This window comes from Ruditapes philippinarum, unplaced genomic scaffold, assembly GCF_026571515.1.
Source record: "Ruditapes philippinarum isolate M1 unplaced genomic scaffold, ASM2657151v2 ctg550_1_1_1_1, whole genome shotgun sequence".
NCBI lineage: Eukaryota > Metazoa > Mollusca > Bivalvia > Venerida > Veneridae > Ruditapes > Ruditapes philippinarum.
In genome coordinates, this window is record NW_026854566.1 from 96,923 (window position 1) to 116,768 (window position 19,846).

General features: G+C 31.6%; 1 protein-coding gene across 1 annotated transcript in view; it reads left to right on the forward strand.

Moving 5' to 3' along the window:
* Window positions 1–520: 520 nt before the first annotated feature.
* Window positions 521–19,846, forward strand: part of LOC132740484 (secretin receptor-like) — a 138,321-nt gene continuing 118,995 nt past the window's right edge. The window contains exon 1 of the mRNA XM_060728391.1: window positions 521–1,450. The gene's annotated coding sequence lies outside the window, so the exon portion shown is untranslated. The remainder of the gene's footprint in view (window positions 1,451–19,846) is intronic.

Sequence of the window (19,846 nt, forward strand, 5' to 3'; positions counted from 1 at the left end):
CCACCATCATCATTATCATTATCATTACCATCATCATCACCACCACCATCATCATTATCATTATCATTACCATCATCATCACCACCACCATCATCATTATCATTACCATCATCACCACCACCACCACCATCATCATCATTATCATTACCATCATCATCACCACCACCATCATCATCATCATTATCATTATTATTAACATGAAATTATTATACAAAAATGTCACAGGTTACATGAATGATAAGACAGAAAAATGGAGGCATTTAATGCAATACTTAATGCAAGTATCTATCAAATATGTCCCACTTGGAATAAATGAAAATAGTTTGACATACGCCGTTTCTAAACGATAAATCATAATTTTTACGATATTTCTGATTTATCTATCTTCAAATCAAGTTTCGTACAAATACACATGAAAATTCGGTCAATTTATTTTTACCCCAAGGATGGGCATATCCGATAAGTATTTCCCTCACTACTTAAAAAATGGGCCTAAGTAACGCGCGCGTTCTCATGCAAATGCAGACGATGTCCTCTCGTCTGATACTGCACGCGCATGTCTGCTGCACAGAAGCTGTCTTATTTCATTAACAAATAAACTATTTCTCTAATATTATTCCATCAGTTGCGTTCGAGGTAAGGAACGATTCTCTATTGTGGGAAATGCCTGAATTCATCACGATATATCAAAATTGGTATATAATAAGGCAATTAACATTATTGTAAAAATACCAACAATAAATACTACAGCTAAAATACGGGAACTTGTTTCAACAAACAGAACTGATAATCAGCTATAAATTAAAAATTTAAAAAGTGACGGTATATAAATTGATTTAACTAATACCAGTTTTGTATTCTATTCTTTAATGTAAACTTGACAAGTCGATATGGAAAAGTGATATTTACTAACTTCAGTATATTTGCAAAAGGCAGGCAAATATTATTTCAATAAGTGTTTGAATCATCTATTATATTTAAAGCGGAAATACCTTCAATTATATTTAACTGTGTGTACTAAAATAGCCAGCAATTGAACATGTATTGTATAAAAGGTTGAAATTTGAGAAAGTTAGAGAGTAAATACGATAGCCTTCTAGGTTGTATGCATTATACATTTTGAATGATGCAAATAAAGACATTTAAAAAAGTGTATGAATGATAAAAAAACAATTAGTAAATTATTCAATTAATGGAATAGAATCTAGTACTATGACATATAGATTTTCAAGCCGACGATATTTTTTCTTTTGAGAATATAAGATGAAAGGATAACTACTCAAAGGACAAAATTATTTAAAAAAAATACAACGTGTTTGAAAATAGAAAAAATCAAGAAAAGAAGTAAATAAATTGTTTTAAAGAGAAAAAGATCTTTAGACAGACTGGAATCTTTTTACCATTTTCCTGCATTTATAAAAGGAATAACTTTCCCTCAAAACAGAGAAAGGTAAATGACTTTAGATTTGATAATTATTTTGTTAGTTTTTATGAATAGATGATATTTGAAATTTACCCGACCCCATTTTTATATACTAGGGACCTAACTGCTTTAAATAGGGGAACTTCCATTTTCGTTGAATAAATAAATAAAAACGTGGAAAATGTTGAGACTAATTACCTGATTAATGTAGGTGTGAAGGTTTATAGCATATATTTTCATTAAGAAACAAATGGACGGACAGATAAACAGACAGATATCTTTTATTCATAATCTAGTTCTGGAGTAGATGCACGAGAGAATAACGTGATTTAATCATTTTAAGAAATGTAGGTGCATGTACACGTACGGCAGTTTGCATGCAGCTTTAAACACAAATATAAATTGCATAAAAAAAGGTTTACAAGTTATTTATTCCAAAGGGAATTTCTAAAAATGTGAAAATGTGAAATTGTCCATTTTGAATAGGTGATCATCAAACAAAGCTACGTTTATATGTACACATTATAATTTTGAAAGAAGTTAACACTTTAATGGCCAAATTATGTTACATGCATATTCATTTCAATGATTTTGCTATCACTTCCTTATATTCATTTATTAAACAAAATTTTGAATAAAAAAGTGCCTCTGTATAGAAACAATCAAGGATATCGTTTAAGGGCCTGAACAATGCTCTTTTTATATAAAAAAATTGGAAATTCTTTTTCGAGATTTGTGTAGCATTTGATTCAGTTTTGAACCAAAAAAAAATGCTTACAAAATTCCAAATATTACCAATCCTATTCAAAGTATATTTCTTTTTTATATTAAAAACATTTTGTATATTTATTTTTCATTGTAAGTACAATATGTAAGAATGTCAAATTTTCAAGAATGTTTCAGGCTTTGAAACCCGAGTAGAGCTCATTTGCTAACTATAATAAGTTAAATAATGTTACATGGCAAAAAAACAAAAACCTTGCAAATTGCTGTAGAAAAAAATATTTTAATTATCGATACTTACTATTCTGCTAATAAAATTTTTCATTTTATTTGAAGCGAGAAACTTTATTTCCCATTTTAAAAGGGCGTTCGTGGCCGAGTGGTTAAAGCCGTGACTTCAAATTACTTGCCACTCACAGCTATAGGTTCAAATCTCGTCAAGGATTACAGATTCTTTTATGTGAGGAAACTATCAAGCTATCTTACGGAAAGTAGGTGGTTTTACTGAGGAGTCCGTTTGTGCCTTAAATAAAGCACGGAAGCACATCTGAGGTTTTCCTCCACCAGTAAAGCTTGAAAACTGCCGTATGACCTATACTGTGTTGGTGGGACGTAAAACTCAACCAAAAAACCCATGCCATTTTTATTGGTAATCCCTAGGTTGAGGTTCAAATCAAATTGCATACGCAATATCGTTTGTTGATTTAATTATATTACATGTGCTAGTTTGGACATAAAATGACCATAGAGTTATCAACACAAAATACAGAATGAATAAGTCCTTACTATTTTTATTTTTTTTTTGTAAATAAGTTAGATTTTCCAAAAGTTTATTGAAACAGTATTTGTATCGGAATATTGAAATTGTAATAGTAAGAATTATAAAGTAAAGTTTGTATTTCAAACCAACATAATATGTGTATCGAAGCGACGTTGTACTGCTTCTAAGTTAAGATCCCTGTAATGGAATCGGGGTTTTCCGTGCCACATCGGCATAATACGTAACTTATCGTTACATGGGGATCCTTTCGCCCGTTTCCGTAAACAGATTTTTTTTTCTCTAAATGAATAGAATTATGATCCGGACATTTTTATCAAATATATGGGTTTTTTGTTGTTTGTTTGTTTTTGTTGTTGTTTTTTTTTTAAATGAAAATGAAATGAACAAAAATGAATGTTGTTCATAACGGATAATTCGTAAGAACTCCGTTGCTGTGAAACCAGTTACATGTATCTTACATAAACACAATAGCATGCTTTACTTGCGCACACAGATGATGTTCTGTCCATTATAGAATAATATGGAGATGTTGGCAGTGATCTAGTATAAGATATATATTGTTAGTACTGGTACAGAACCGTAACTGAATGGATAAAATACTGTTGATTATATTATAACGGACAAAATAAAATAATCAAAACGTATTTATCATATAAATAGACATGTGATAAGTATTAAATAAAGAAAATGACAGTTAAATAGGATACTGTTAAAAGTCCGAACAGGATGGGTTTTTTTTAATCAGACTACAAGGAGATGAGAATGATAGGGTTAAATCCGAATATGAATTTGTTTTTAGTTATAATTTGCTGTTGTTTTTATATCAGAATATAATTTGGGGTGGCGGAGGTAAATCAGTATTTGCTTGATTTATTTTAATCCTATTTTTTGTACATACCAATATAAATGGTTTAAATCTCAATATAAATGGTTTCAATCCAAATATAAATGGTTTTCAATTCCAATATACAATTTAAATGGTTTCAGAGGTTTCAATCCAAGTATAAATGGTTTAAATTTCAATATGGTTTTCGATTTCAATTCCAATATAGACGGTTTCAATGGTTTCAATCCCTATGTAAATGGTAATGGTTTTCGATTCCAATATGAATGTTTATAATTCCAATATTCAGATGTGGTTATACAAAAAAAACAACATTGTTCAATGAAAACAAAATAAGACAGTTATGCCGAAAGACCGTCAAAGAATAGTCTAAAATCTTGTATCGTGAGTGAATGTTATTAGTTTTAGTGGGGAAATTGATCTCGTAAATGTTATAGCGGAAATGCTCAGCATCACGTGTACTTTTATATTGCTTCAATGTTTCACGTAAATTTAAACGAGTTAATTTTAAAATTATTTTTTGCCGCGTTTTTTTCTCATTTAAAGTGCGATTTGAAGGTCAGCACGTATTTGCTTGGTAATAAGTTCTCACGGGTAAGTCATTTAAAAGTATGACTTCAAATTTTAGCGTGTATTTTGCTGACCTAACAGTTATTTATTGAGTAACATTATTTTTGTCAAATCACGTTGCAATATTTTTTTCAAATTTCTGCTAAGCCTAACTTTGGTTAATGTGTACTAACTAAATGAAATTTACTTAACCAGTCGTCTATCCAGTATAACTATAAGCAGTTTAGAAAAATACTTTGGTTTTGGTTGAAAAATAATGTTGATCATTAAATAGGTTAATGTTTAATAATACGTCTTAACAAAAATAATTGGTCGGGTGTATGCGGCCCGCTTAACCATTTTTTTTTTATTAAACACTAACCTATACATGATGTTGTTGTTTTTTAATTTGATCACTTATTTCATCAAATAACACAGTTCTGAACCAGACAAGCCTGCAAGTCGATGCAGTCTATCTAGGCTATACGTAGCTCAGATTTTTCAATTTTGATATCTGAAATCCCTTAAATTTTGAATTCCAAATTCCAAAGCGCTCATTCTTTAGTGCGAGTTCAAGTGTTTCAATAAGCTCATAGCTTCCAACACAATCAAACTAAAATAAATCATTATAAACTAAACTACAGCATGGCTTATCCATTTCACCAATTCAACATAAAATGGACTATGTCACTTAGATAACTTTATTATGACAAGTGATAGCCTTACAAATTAATTTCTTCATGATAATTACAAGTTGGGCAAATAACCCGACACTGTTCAAGTTATAAATAATTATCTATAATTATTCTGATTCTTAAATTTCATTTAAAGTCATCCCGAAGGTACGATGTGTTTTATTCAATGAAATGTACGATGATATCTTATAGTTTCATAAAACATCGCGTACTATCAAAAACAAGTTAATCTATTTTAGTTCGCGTACCGTAATATTTTTAAATATCATTCAATTTCAACAAAGAAAGAATAATCAATTTGTTAACGTCGAAATATAATACCAGTCTGTGCCAGATACTATTCATAATCTCTATATAACCCTTTTAGATAAAAAAAAAAATAAAAAAATTATTTTTTTCAAATTGTACGATATCAAAATTTCACATTCTTCAATGATATTGCAAGATATTTCAGTCCAATTTATGAAATATGGATGAGGAGATGGAAAGCACGTTTTTCAGTAAGAATATAAACGCATGCATGGTATTCGTTAAGAACATATTATGATTTAAGTTTCCTGATTCACTCTTCCTTTTCACGGCCTCAATGTTCGTATTGAGTTGAAACTCTTAATCGAAATAACAACAAATCAATCAATAAATAAATAGTTCCATTAAACAATCTAGCAGTCAATTAGTAATTAAAAAATAATATTTATAATTAAAACTTTACAAAGCTTAAGTATGAAATTGAGTAATGAATATTATTAGTGTTAGCGCCTCAAGACTTTTGTTTATTATTTATATATCACCACCCATTTAGTTTTTATTAGAATCTTTTCCCCAGATTTTCAAATATTTGCCGACCAATTAAGACAAAAACAACTTATTGCTACGAGTATGTCAATTTCAGTCCTAGTTTAGAACTTAAGATAAACATTTTGTATTAGGTTACGTAGTAATTCTTGGCGAATGACGCTTCTACTGTCGTTAACTTCCGTCTAGAAAATGCTGATCAAAGCCAAGTTTTTTTTTTCGCTCTTTTGGTTGTTTCTTTGAATACTTTTCTTTTCCTTTCTTGTATAACTTATAAACACTGAGCAAGAATCATTTCAACTTTTGAAATATCCGGTTTTCGAAAATGATAGTCTGTATATGGAGCATTCTTCCATTTTATTAATTTTGATTTGTTTTTGTTTGGCTTTGTTAATGTTGTATCGATTTGTCTTGTACCTTTTGTAACCATACACCTTTTTACGATCAAATACAATATTTGATACATATTTTGCTTAATCGCAGAAGGTCATGATCTTTAAACGATTTTATAATTTATTCGTCAACAAAAAATAGGGTAACCATATTATCAATTAATACAGCAATCAAAGTATTAGAACAGAAATAGTTTTTGAAAATGAATACCTTAAAATTAAACACAGAAAGACTCCTGTTTCTAATTTAATCTTGTTTCCCCCTCAAAACATAGAATAAGTTCCAAATCAAGCTATTATGTTGCAAAAAGTGAGTTTATTATTTGGAAAGTAAAATTATCTTGTTGATAAAGGCATATCCTCTGTCAGAATGATTGGTGTTTTTTATATCAAATGTTTAATTTTCGGCTAAAATTACCACTACGGTATGCTCGGAAGAATGCTAAGCATTACGGAGTTCTCACTACAGACTAGTGTGCTTAACGCTGATGTTTGTTGTCGAAAGATATAAAATGGCATACCCTAAATATAATTCACTAGATTGAAAAAAATACCATATGTTTTTCTCTCATCTTTTTACTTTCACAGAATATTAATTTGAAAAGTATTGGTAGTGTTCGGTTTAACATTGTTATTTATTTTTATTTATTCACCGGCGGATAGGCACCCGACTAACCGGACCGGATTTTCACTTGATTGGAAAAATACCATATGTTTCTCTCCCATCTTTTTTGTCTTTCACAGAACGTTAATTTGAAAAGTATTGGTAGTGTTCGGTTTAACATTGTTATTTATTTTTATTTATTCACCGGCTGATAGGCACCCGACTAACCGGTCTGGATACGGTCTCGGCATCACAGACTTTTAACGTCAGTTTTACCGTCTTTTCTGCCAGTAACCGCTAGTTTCTTTGAAGTATGTCACATTATCATAGGATATAAGTAAGTGTTGAAGAACGATTGGCGTAAGATATTATGTTTTTTTTTATCTAAATATCACAGAAAACATGTGCCTCGCCAAGAACGTCAACTCATGAGCACTACATATTTACACTTAGATATTTATTTCTGCGGTGGTATTATAAGAGCCGAAGAAAATAATAAAATTATATGTAATAAAAATTATTACAAAAAGGGTTTTCAAAAGGGATAGTGTTTCCAAAAATCCTTTTATGCTTCCTGCTCAATCCGTTACATTTATTTTATGTACTTTATTACGTAAATGAAAAGGTTACAAATATTGTTTAAACTAAATTCGGAATTCTATTTCGTGCGCATTGTTTTTCACTTGCAGAATATTAAATGAAAATTATATTCTTATAAAGGTATGATTCACCTTCAGACTAGGTCGCGTCATGGTCACTGATTGATAGACAAAAAGAAAGGACACACCATTAAGCTTTCCTTCCTGCGTCTCTTCATTGTCAACTGAACTTTTGTAATATGAACGAAAATGAATATATAATAGTACACAAACCGTCTCTATCTTTTATTTCAAGATTGTAAAAAAATTAATTCTTGGGTAACGGTTTTGTTTTTTCCAAAACTCTTGTAAGTTATCACTGATCGAGCGAGCGGTTCCAAGCCACCTTTTAGATATTCTTTCTTGTTGGCATGATTTCGCATGGCTCGTTTATCACCAGAGGAAACAAATTTCACTGGTTAACTGCCATACGATGATTTATAAATCCAAAACAGTTTTTTTTAAACTTTTTCATGACATATCTCCGTGAAGTTCAGGTCAAATTAAATCCTCTTTTTGTTTTATAAGAAATAAATCAATTTTTATTGCCAACCCTCTGTCATTGTGTTTCCGTAACATTTTTCCTCTTTCTCTTTGTGTTTCATCTTGTTTGTCTTAATTTTTTTGTTTGTTTATGTTCTCTTTGTTCTAATTTTACATGTATGCTTTAGGTTCAAAAGTTCCTTGGTTAAAATTTTGTTCGTTTGGGTTTTTACTTTTCTCATTTGTTTTCTTTAGTTCTCATCCTGTGTCATGTGTTGTCATTTTGTGTCCTTATTTCTCAATTCGTATGAATTTAATTTTATATCTTTGGTGTACATTTCATAACTTTGGGGCAAAAGTTGTGCATTTTGCTCTCATTTTTTGTTATGATAAAAATATGTGGGACATATTTATATATCAGACATACGATACGATAAAAGATAACACCGCTATTCGTAATTTTGGGAGATTGTCTTATTTGCCTTCAATTCAGAGACAATTCTAGCTCGCCGGCAAAAATATTTCTCAAAAAAAAACTACATAAAAACAACAATAAAATCCGAAGTTAGTATTTGTGTAGAGGAAGATTATATGTGCGACTTTATTTTTTATCGACAAATCTAAATTGTTGACTTAAAAACATCATACGTGGTGGTGTTGGTAGTTTTTACTCCGGATCACGGAGCCACATTGAATTAACCAGAAGTTAGTTCAGCCACTGCATCGTTCCTTGGCAGGCTGTCAAGCAAATTACCAGTATTATAGTTACCCTCACTTTCGCAAGGAACATGGCAGAGCGGCGGTGCGAGTAAATGTAGAAAAGATTTCATAATCAATTAAAACGAAAGTGAAGGGGGCGGCGACCTAGTGGTTGAGGCGTTTGCCCTACTCGGGTCACAACTATGTTTCTTCATATGATACCAGCGTTGGTTGGTTCCAGGAAGCAGACTCGAAAGTGATTAATATAAGTTACATGCAAGAATTTGTTCAAAAATGGAGCTTAAATAATTATGTTTAAACCAACGAATGTGACCTGCACCGTCCGGGAATCAATCCCGAGTCATTTTATACATGCCTTAATACTTGTTGTTCTTCGGTCAAAAAAAGGACTTGCACTTAAATAATTATACCCTGTTGTGATATAACAAAATATTCTAGTAAAGGTTTTACATGCAAGTTTTGTCTTCAGCTTCGATATGCACATCGTTTTATTTTGAAAAACAAACATATCTACAAAGACGTATTGTCAAGTAGTTACAATTTCTTTCGTTGGTTACGAAGATACAAAACGGAAACGAAAGTGCTTAAGGACGAACAGAAAACCAGGTGCGTAACATAATAAGCCGAAATTATTCTTAGCGAATAACAATCGAATAGTTTTACAGTAAATGTATGAAACTTACGATTATCTAAGTTGCAATAAATTACACTGATATTTCTGGTGTAATTAAATAAAGAAATAATTTAATTGATGCATTACCAGGTGTTAATGGTAAACATTTTCAAGATAAATCTTTGCAACATAATGTTACAGACATGACTAGGTAGAGAAATAGCAAGGTTAATACAAACCTGATTTAAAATAGGACATGTAGGAAGACCTGCAGGAGTAATATTTGAAGAATAACGTGTTGCCTACTATGTCATATGTAATAGTCACGCGATGGTATGAGCGCATTTTTAGAAGAATTAAGTGCATTTAGATCGCATTGGTTAGCCAGCACAATTTTACCTCATACAATCCAAACATTAGAACATATCCTGGAAATGGGTACACGAACGTTTTACTACGCGCCATTTAGCTAGGTACTAGTATGTCGCCATTTTGACAACATCATCTTTAACGATCCTAAAGCGCGATTTGAAGTACGTCGTATTATTGAAAGATGATTACTCCATCTTCTAACTTAACCCATTACGTGATATACACGCCTTTTAACGTTTTTTTTCACCCCCCCCCCCCTTTTGTTGTCTCTTATGGTGAAAAATTGCCTTATTTATTTAGGTCCCAACACTTGTTTTTGTTTGAGAAATGTTGTTAAAAAAAGTGACCACTTTTTCGGCGCGGCCCCCCAACCAAGAAAATTTTGGACTTGTGAGAGGCTATAAATGACCCCAGATTGATCATAACGTAACGTGTAACCAACGCTGAAAAGCATCTGACTCTATCTCAATCCATTGAGAAGTTGCAGCACTTTGAAATCAATTTTGATGGAAAAAATCAACGCAAAATAGTGATTTTTGGCAATTTTGAGATGTCCCCTCGCTGCCATGGTAACAGAAAATTTAAGCCTGAGCATGTTGTTGCAAGGGCAATGGTCCACTCAACATTTGTGCCAAGTTTGATTAGTGTTGAAGCAGTTTTTATAGTATTATAGCAATTTGAACTTGTAACGGGAGACTTTTCAATGAAAACAGCCATTTTTCACAAAATGCTCATAAAGTAATGGGTTAAGGACCAAAAACAGGCAGCGTGTTCCCATCGCCCTGAAATTGTTGAAACTGTACAGTAAAGTCAACCACAATTTTTTCTAAAACCGATACATGGGTATCTTAATGCCAGCTTACCAGAAAATGCTGTAACAAAATACTGGTCACAAATCACGCAAGCAAACGTTTTGTAGCCAACAGAAATGTAAGTGTAAAGAAGATTATTTTGTTGTTTTTTTATTCAGTTGTTAGGAGTGTTACTAACAAAGAATATTGTAATATTGTAGGATTAAAGAGAGGGTTAAAAAGAGGCGCCATTACATTTGTATGCAAGGCAATATATTCATACCTAAATTCACCAAGCAAATATGAAAAAATTGTCTGATTAAATCTGTATTTTACCTCCTGCTGGATCTTGTAATCCGGAGTAAACGAATGTGATTGACGCAAACATGCGACATTTATATCACCATGTTTAAATAGCCTGCCGCTTCTCAATATTTGTAAGTATTACAGTATCAAGTACAACGTATGTCAAGGGAAGAAGATCCTATTACATTTACGTTAAGATTATGTCCAGTTTACCATTAAAACAGCTGTGAATCTCTGTGTTAAGAAATACAAAAATAACATTTCATTTTCCACTCCCTGGTAATCGCAGACATAAAAGCACTTCCAGTATTCATTATAAAAAAATGTTTGAATTGAATTAGCGATGCATAGAATAATTGTTTTTTTTTTGTAATTCTGTTGTTGTTGTTGTTGTAGTTTGTGTGTGTTTTTTGTTGTGTTTTGGGAACGGCGGTTATTCCACCACAGTATCATAATAAATCACAAGAAAAGCATTGATGCAAAGCATCAAAGGGCGACGCCAAAAGAATTTAATCCAGGTTTGCACCTAAATACTTAACAAAAGATGTGTACTTTATAGCAGTACCATTTCATGTGATCTGGAGGCTAGGCCCAGTTTAAGTTGAAACTTAAACCAAAAAGAAAAGACTCTGTCTTGCCAAGATGCAAAGACAATTTATAGTCAATTAACTAATCTTACGATTTATTTTACCAAATACAAGGATACCTGAGTCATCATCATATAATCACAGGCACGAGTATCGGACCTGGGAAGAAAAAGTATGACCAGATTGATAAAAAAACTGTGTTCATCTTAAAATTGTCAAAAACCAAAAAAAAAAAAAATGTAAATAATGACCCCCTTTAAAAATATACTATTAATTTAAAGTATATTTTTAAAGGGGGTCATTATTTACATTTTTTTGATTTGTGACAATTTTAAGATGAACACTAGTTTTTTTTATCAATCTGGTCATATTTTTTCTTCGCAGGTCTGATACTTGTGCCTGTGCATATAATAAAAGCTTATTGCTTAGGTTGCAGACATGTCATTGACATATATTAGACATAAAAGAGGACCTAAAATGAACATCAGGGGGACACCATAGGTACTCAGAGCAGTAGTAGAAGGAGTACCAGCCACATCAACCAGCTGCTATCAGAGATAAGACTTGATCCATGTAAGAATGTCATTACATATGGCAGATGCTTGAAGTTCCATGAAGAAGAAGAAAAAGAACTTCTTCATGTGCAGTATAGTGTGATCAACTGTATCAAATGCTTTTTGTAGATCTAAAAGTATCATGCAATACTGCCTTTGTCCATTTCAAATAAAATACAATCTATTAAATGAATCAAACATGTGTCAGTTGAAAAACCACTTCTAAACCCTGACTTAAACTGCCTGACCATGACTCGAACCCATGACTTTCAGAAGACCAACTGAGCTATCCGGCCGGCTACACATTTTCTCTTGAATAATGAAATAGTTCTAAACCACAACATATTTCCCCACTCTATTGGTTTTATGACCTTGAATTTCTGATGTTTACAGTGCATAGTGAATTAAACTCATGGTTATATGCAGTCACTGGATGAGAAAAACTTTCAGCTTGACCAGAACTCAAACCTGTGACCCACAGAATAATGTACCGCGGCTGTAAGCGATTGAACTATCTGGCCGCTTACACATTTTCTGGCCTGAATAGTGAACAGTTCTAAACCGTGACAGATATTTAGATTTTTAAATTAACAGATAATTAATTCTTAATTAATAAATAAGAAATAAAAACCTTACATACTCATAGTCAAAATTAAAATAACAATTTATATATTATGTATAATTATTTTTACTAAAAAGGGCTTAGACAGTAAACTATTAGTTGTGCCATTATTTATAACAGGTCAATTAATTTGAAAGTGAACATAACTGTGCTAATACATGTACAATATTTATTTTTTGTACGGATAAAAAACTAACCCTTTTTCTATGATAAGAAATTTTATGAAGGCTGATTTGTATTTTGCATCAAGGGCACTGGGCGAAAAATTGAAAATGCAACAAACACACCACTTTGTGTCTGGCACCCGGTTACTTTTTTATACTTTGTTGGTTTTCATGTGGCAAAAATCACCCGCTATAAAATTTAGTGTACAAATTTATTCAAGGGCAAGTAACAAGACTACTCTATGAAAAGTCTGTTGTCGGGTTGACTCAGTAGACCTAAGCTTGGAAATTGAGACCGGTGTCCCTCCATTACAAATAGATAAGACAGAAGTTGTCCTTTTCAATCTATGCACATGTTAGAAAAAAATTAGAATAACCATTCAAAATATGATTTTTTGAGACTTTATCAATTATATTGCTTGATCCAAGTTTCAGGACATTTTCAATCAATACATGTATTATCATTTATAACTTTAAATGAAAGTTTCATCCCTTTAATCATAATGACATAACTGTAACTCTTTAAATTCAGAAATATTATAAGTCTCATCATATCAATATACTAAGATATACATGTATGCACATAACATTAATAATTCCCAGTTTCTATTAAATAAATATGAAATCCTAACATTAACATTGGTACTAATGGATGGAATTCAAAATCTAGTAGAATATATAAACTCTGTTATAGATACTATTATTAGCCAGCTAACACTGGGTATAAACAACTATAACCTGTAGACTGATCAATACATGTATTATCATTTATAAATTTAAATGCAAGTCTCATCCATCATAACTGTAAGTCTTTAAATACAGAAATGCACATTATATCCATATACTATGATACACTAGTATGCACATTACATTAATAATTCTCAGGTTCCATTAAAAAAAATATTACATCCTATTAACAGGAATTCATAATCTTGTAGAAAGAAAACAATTATGATATTGTATAGTATAAAAGTAAAAAAAATCTCAAATAGTCTATATCATGTGATACAGATTAAGTTGTGTTAGTGTCTAAACATTAAATGCATATCTCTTACAGTAACAAATACTGTCCCTCTTTTAACCTTCCATTAGACTTTACTATACAATGTATAACTAACTGCATATAATGTAATCAAGTGTTTAAAATGAGCACCTATATGTATAGCTTAAATATTCTACCTTTCATTTTTACCAAAGGTTATTTTAGTAACAATTCATATACAAACACATAGAAAATAATAATTTCACATAGTGATTAGAAGATGCCTCTAGCAGAATACCTATAGGTATGTACATGTACCAACTGAACAAACTAGAAAAATCTGGTCTAGGGTATATCAAGCCAGTAAAAATATATATCAATATTCACTCATCAGGGCCTCTCTGCTTTTGATGACCTTACAACTGGTAAATTTTATAAAAAAAACAAAAAATAGTAAGTAATACTAAATATAGAGTAGACAGAAAAGAACAAATAATTTAGTAAACATGAGTTACTTCCCCTTAAAAGAGAGAAAACCTGAAACCCAAAAGAACACCCTAAACATTAAAATTACGAAATGTTGCAGGCTCAGTCAGTTTTATTAAGCCATGCAAATTAATGGTAAAGTATTCATAAAAAAATAGATGACCATCAGTTATTGCAGAAAATCGGATAGCTTTCAACATCCGGATACTGGTACACTTTGTAAAAACAAACATTCTGTGCAACAGATCAACGTAATATGGATAAAATCAATAGGATAATCGTTAACAACAGTCCATTACCTATCTTTATACTCATTTGCAGGTGAACTTTCTTCTTGTAAGAACATTTTGAAAATATATAAATGAATTAACGAATGGATACGGCATCAATGTAGACCACAACGATATTCGAAATCCGGGTTTTAGTATTGTCAATAAAACTAAGGGACAAGCTGTTAAACTGAGCCTGCAATTTCGTGAAAATAATATCACAATGCACATGCTTTTTATATAAAGTTATTAAATACAAATATAACGACATATTTGTTTACTTGATTTTTACGAATCAAAATAAATCTAATTAACTCAACATGAAATTAACTGCTAATAATAACAGCTCCTTCCATAGGCAAAAATAAAAAGCATTCCATATAAGACGACGCCGCTCACCGGCGTCGCCAATAATACTTTTTGAAGGTTTAAATGATTTTTAAATGTGCAAATCGTTCCCTGCCTGATTCTAAATAATTAAACATACACAATTATTTTGAGTGTGTGACCATGCTCTAATGTATCTAGACAGACAGACAGACAGACAGACAGACAGTGTATGTATAATGTCAGCTGTTATAATATGAATTCCTTCTAGATTTGGCATGACGAAGATAAAAATGTGTTTACGTGGATTCATCAGCTTTAGCTACATTTTAAGAAAATGTAGATTTTCTCAATTTTTGGTTTTATTTTTGCATTTCATTTCAGTATGTTTTCAATTATTTTCATTTGGACCTCTAAATTCTATAAATTTAACTATAGATAATTGTTTTGAAAATGATATTTACGTTATATACGCTCAAAAATATCATGCATTTGAGCCGCGTCACGACATAATCAAGGTAATGCGTTTGCGACCAGCATGGATCCAGACCAGCCTGCGCATTCGCGCAGTCTGATCAGGATCCATGTTGTTCGCTGTCAGTTTCTCTACTTGTTATAGAGTTTGTAAGCGAACAGCATGGATCCTGATCAGACTGCGCTGATGCCGGGTTTGGACGGACCCAGCGGGTCGAAAACCCTTTATTTTGGTTTTTTGTCGGGGCGGGGGCCCAAATTTTTATTCCATAATACGATTTGTCGTAAAATTTTTTTAAAATAACAAAATCAAATTTAAAAACAGTAGTAAATTACAGGGCATCCAAATGGAAGATAGTGTAGCATCTCTAAATAGAATATTTTCTATAAAATAATTTGTTTTAGTAAATTTTTCCCCCCCCTCAAAATTTTTCTTGCATCCCAAACCCAAAGACTTTTTAAATTAACATTTTTTTTACCTCAATTTTTTCCAAATTTTACAATAAAAAAAATTGATAAAATTGGTTACTGAAACGGAAAAAAAAAGGGCTTATTTATATTTTTTAAAATTGTGGCTGTTTTCCCTTTTGAGTAAAATTGTTTTGATGGGCGCTAATGGGTAACCCAGCAGGTGGCATTGTTTAGATTGTTTTTGTAGTGGGCGGCGTCCTGTAGGCGTCGCGTTCTCATTTTGGTTTAGCAAAATAAGTTCAATACTTTCGAACTATTGCACAGTAGTTTGCTTTTGACGTCTTTATGGACAACCTATGTCTTTACCTGTCGACTTTGAAGTGAAATAAAATTATTTATTTTGTTATATTCTTTTTTTGAGAAACTGAAAAAAGTTCACACACAAATATTTTATGCGGTTTTATGCGGACATGATTAAGCATTTTTGAATGATGGCAGAAAAACTTTCGGTACTAAAGAACATGACAAATATTTTTTAAGTTGATAATTAGTGGCGGAATGAATGAATGGTTAAGACTTCGGGAGGGTATTCGTGGATTAAAACCTCGTCAGAGGCAAACCGATGGTTCCTTTAGCAAGAAACTTAAAATTATTGCTCAGTACTGGTTTGACCCAGGAAAAGATTCGAGAGTGAATCTATAAGCTTATAGCTTACTTCTCATTCGAACTAAAATAAATGCTGTATACTAAATACTTGATTAAACACTTTAAGTGTTGTTGAATACGATTAATCTCTAAGCCATTAGCATGAATCAGATAATGCTTAGAAAAAAAACTGATAGGGTATAGTATCGTTCATTGATACACATGCATCATTTCAGGAAATTCCGGTTGATGTTCTCATTCAGAGTCGAAAAGGTTGTCAATTGCATAGAATATACTATATTATTGCCCTATACTAGGAGTTTCTGCGAGCTCAGGTATTTTCTAGAAGTCTAAAGGACAATACGGAGGCTATCAAATTACTTCTTGCAAGAATATAGTTATTTATATACTCGATTAACAAAACAAATAACCTCAAAAGAATGGTTTTGTTTAAGGACTCCTTTTGTTGTAGGATATCTGAAAACAACTTAACAACCAGTCGATATTTAAAATTGCAGTGCATTGAAAGATAACAAATCGTGCAAAACTCTTTCTTTACAAAATGGTATTTCAAATTTTTAGCCATTTTTTTATTTTGACCACGAGCAACGGAAAAGAAACTTTAACAAGATTCATACTCATTTCATTACATTTATAGAATGTTTGAGCTGCAAATATATTCAGCCATTCGTCAATCAAACTTTCACAATATGAATAGTTTGCTTTTTAAAGGCCATTTTATAACAGTCACTTTTGTAATTGAACTGATTTTTCTTTTTGTGAGATGAAAGTTTTAATGCATAACAATTGCCAACTGTTAAGCTTTATATTTATATTAAAATATTTTCCAAGACAGATTCTTCACTATCTTTTTGTGCCCCCACTTTAGTGGCGGGCATTTAGATTTACCCTTGTCCGTCCGTCCGTCCGTCCGTCCTTCCGTCCGTCCGTCCGTCCGTTCACTTTTGTGTCGCACGTAACTCAAAAAGTATTTGACCTAGAGTCATGAAACATTACAGGAATGTTGATCAGCATGTGTAGTTGTGCACCTGGGTATTTTCGTCTGGATATTTTAAGTATTTTCAGAGTTATTGCCCTTGACTTAGTAAAATTTAGCAATTTTCAACTTGGGTCGCACGTAACTCAAAAAGTATTTCACCTAGAGTCATGAAACTGTACAGGAATGTTGATCAGCATGTGTAGTTGTGCACCTGGGTATTTTTGTCTAGATATTTTTAGTATTTTCAGAGTTATTGCCCTTGACTTAGTAAAATTTTGCAATTTTCAACTTGTGTCGCACGTAACTCAAAACGTATTTCACCTAGAGTCATGAAACTTCACAGGAATATTGATCAGCATGTGCAGTTGTGCACCAGGTATTTTTGTCTTTATTTATATAGTATTTTTAGAGTTATGGCCCTTGACTTAGACATTTTTTGCAGTTTTCAACTTGTGTCGCAAGTTACTCAAAAAGGATTTGACATAGAGTCATTAAACCTTATGGGCAGGTTGCTCAGCATATTTAGATTTGCACCTGGGGTTTCGCTTGTGGATTTATCCAGTATTTGTAGAGTTATTTCCCTTGACTTAGTAAAAAGATTGACAGAACAGTGGCGCGGTGGGGGCACCCGTGTCCTATGGACACATTTCTAGTTTGTAATTAATTAAACGCTGCAGTTTAAACAACATAATTATAGTGTTCTATATTTATATGAATTAAAGAACGCTTGTCAGAAAAATTATTATTTGTTGAAAATATATTAAGGCAAAACCATCAGTAAATCAACTTGCAGTACATAAAATAGTGTGGAGACGTTGGCAGTGAAGTAGTAGATGATATTGTTAGTACTGGTACAGAATCTGTGTCTAATATCGTAACTGTATGGATAGAGTACTGTTTATTATAAATTATGCATAAACGTCAACGGACAAAATAATGTGTACATCTTAGCATTTTCTAAAAATATAGATACAGTATAGATAAGTATTTAATGAAGAAAAATGACGGAGTTAAATAGGATACTGCTTAAATGATGTTTTTTTTTTAATCAGACTACCAGGTGATGAGAGTTATAGGATTATATTCGAATATGAACTTGTTTTTAGTTATAATACGCTGTTGTTTTTAAGTCAGAATATAATTGGAGGTGGTGGACGTAAATCAGTATTTGCTTGATTTATTTTAATCCTATTTTGTTTGTACATACCAATATAACTGGTTTAAAGCTCAATATAAATGATTCCAATCCAAATATAAATGTTTTTTTAATTCCAATATACAATGTAAATGGTTTCAGAGGTTTCAATCCAAGTATAAATGGTTTAAATTTCAATATGGTTTTCGATTTCAATTCCAATATAGACGGTTTCAATGGTGTCAATCCCTATGTAAATGGTAATGGTTTTCGATTCCAATACGAATGTTTTTAATATTAGTATAAAATATTTTAAATCAGATGTTGTAATAGAAAAAAAAGCATTGTTCAAAACAAAATAAGACATGGTGTTATGCAGAAACGACCGTCAAAGAATATTCTAAAATCTTGTATCGTGGGTGAGTGTTATTAGTTTTGGTGGGGAAATTGATCTCGTAAATGTAATAGCGGAAATGCTCAGCATCACGTGCACTTTTGTATTGCTTCAACGTTTCACGTAAATTTAAACGAGTTAATTTTAAAATTATTTTTGTCGCGTTTTTCTCATTTAAAGTGCGATTTGAAGGTCAGCACGTATTTGCTTTGTAATCAATTCTCACGGGTTACTGACTTAAAAGTTTGACTTCAAATTTTAGCGTGTATTTTGCTGACCTTACAGTTATATGATGTTGTGTTGGTTTTTCCTTTTTAAATTAAACATTTATTTCATCAAATAACACTGTTCTGAAATCAGAACATTCCCTTTTTCTTCTCTTTTTTCAGGTAAAAATATTGCTTCCGATAAATTAAAGACATGTAGTTGGAATGTTGCTAGCCTATCTATATTTTAATATCTACATTTTAATATCTATATTTCGATATCGAATATTCTCAGACTCGAATTTACTGTATACTGACAAAAAAGGCTTTCAGATAACTTTGCATGCGAATTTTGTTTAAAAAACATTTAATTTTGGGGGAAAAATAGAATAGGGCATAACAATGTTTTACTAAATATCCAAAAACTTTAATTCGTATGAAAATTGAATGCAAAGCGAGTTTTGAGCAAACAACAAAAACTGTTAAAACAGCATTTTAATTACGCATAAAGCCACCGACGAATGTATAGCCATCCCGGATAACGCACATACCTATCCAAGAGCTATATTCGTTAAGTATAAATCGTCACCTGAGAGCAATAACGTAATAAGTCCTTCTAAATTTTAATAGCAGTTAATAAGTTATTGCACTAAGGTGACGAAATGATGATTATGATGATTGGAATGATGAAAATGATGTACTGACGACGATGATGATAATGTACAATAATTATTGAAACACCTGTTTGTTATATATGAAAAAAATACAATTATATGCTAAAAATGAAGATAGATAGATACTTTTAGATAGACTAAAAATAAAAATTAATAATTTTGAAGTCCAGCTTGAACAAACCGGAAA